A 1754-nucleotide genomic window follows, 5' to 3' on the forward strand; every position below is an offset into this window, starting at 1 on the left:
GCTCCGCCCCTGGTCGGGCCATGCGTGTGTGCGTGTGTGCTGGACTAGCTCGCTGCTGGTGCAACGTCGATCTCCAGCAAAGAAAGAAGAGAATCGTCGCCCGCATGAATCATCATCAGTGACAGCAACTGCATGTGAAGTGTACTTGCTGGCTCGTTAATTCCGCGTCAATCTCCTACCAACATTTGTCTCGATCGCAGAGCTGGGTAGCAAGCAGCCGGGCGCGCGAACCTGGTACTCCTTCCGGTCCTTTTTACTCTGCATATTAGGTTTGTCCGAAGTCAACTTCATCCACCTTTAACCAAGTTTATATAAAAAATTATAGACATTCACATAACAAAACCAATATCATTAGATTCATCTTGGAATATATCTTCATATTATATTTATTAGATATTATAGATGCTAATAATTTCTAATATAAATTTGATCAAACTTAGCAAAGTTTGACTTTCGGCAGAGTAAAAATGACCGGAGGGAGTACATGCATGCATGCATGATCACACATTAATTTCTCTCTCCGTCCGATCTCTCTTTCTCATACCAAAGCATGGAAAGAAAGTGTGGGAGAAACTTCAACGAGCTGCTCGTGATTGGTCACTGGACACTCGATCCATCTGTAGGGCTGTAGGAGTGTAGTGGACTCCGTGTTGGTTGCATCTTGCGTATATCGCTACAAAAGAAATACTACATCTAGCTTGATGCATGGGTGTGTGGGTGTGGGAGATTGATGCACGCTCAGCATGGTCGTGCTCAAAGCCTAGCTATATGGTCTCTGGGGCGGTTACAGAACGTCCAGAGCACCTTTCAGACGTGACATGCAACTAGAAAGCACTGTTAGTAGAGTGACCGATGCAGCCACCATCACGGAGCTCAGGGCCGCATCGAACGGTCACCGGATATCCACGTCGCGAAGGGCCCCTACGTGCGTAGTGGACGGACACAGAGAGAAGTAGAGAAGCGCAGAACAGTGCATATAAACTCTACGGTAGAATAGTACTCTAGTCTAGCGCTAGTACGCCGGTAGAGGCAGGTTCCCAACCACCGGTCCACCGAACATACATATCGAATCCAATCGGCATTTTGCATGTCATGGCTTGGCATGGCATGCATCGAACTGATATCGACATGAGTTCGGATCAGATTGTATGTACTTGGCCGGAATGGCAGCGATAACCTACCGGTCGATCAAGAGCACATGCACACGTACTATACACTGGTGCTGTGGGCCAGAGACCAGTGCACTCAAAGACCAATAGGTAATATTCTACAGTGGTTTATGGAAAATATGTTGACTCCGCAGGCGTAAATCCCTTTTGGAGCTCGGCCTCCAATGAGGCCTCCAAATTCATATTTTTACATTTAAAAAAATTCTGAAAATAAATACAGATATACATCATTAGTAAAAAAAGGGTCAAATGTGCGATACATTAGTCCCGGTTTGTAACAGAACCGACACTAATGTGTCCATTAGTGCCGGTTCCAACGGCTAGGCGGGAGGAGCTCTTTAGTACCGGTTCGTGGTGAACCTTTAGCACCGGTTCGTGCCACGAACCGATACTAAAGAAAGTGGTGGCAGGATGTTGTCAGGGTGGGGCCCCTCCAGCACCTTTAGTACCGGTTCGTGGCACGAACCGGTACTAAAGGTCGTCCTATATAAACCCTTCATCCACCCGCACTCTGTTCTTCCCCCTTTCCCCTCTCCCTCTCCTTTGTTTTTCCCTTCTTCCTCTCGAGTTCATCACAAATTTTGC

The sequence above is a fragment of the Triticum aestivum genome, chromosome 3A (assembly GCF_018294505.1).
Source record: "Triticum aestivum cultivar Chinese Spring chromosome 3A, IWGSC CS RefSeq v2.1, whole genome shotgun sequence".
Lineage (NCBI taxonomy): Eukaryota > Viridiplantae > Streptophyta > Magnoliopsida > Poales > Poaceae > Triticum > Triticum aestivum.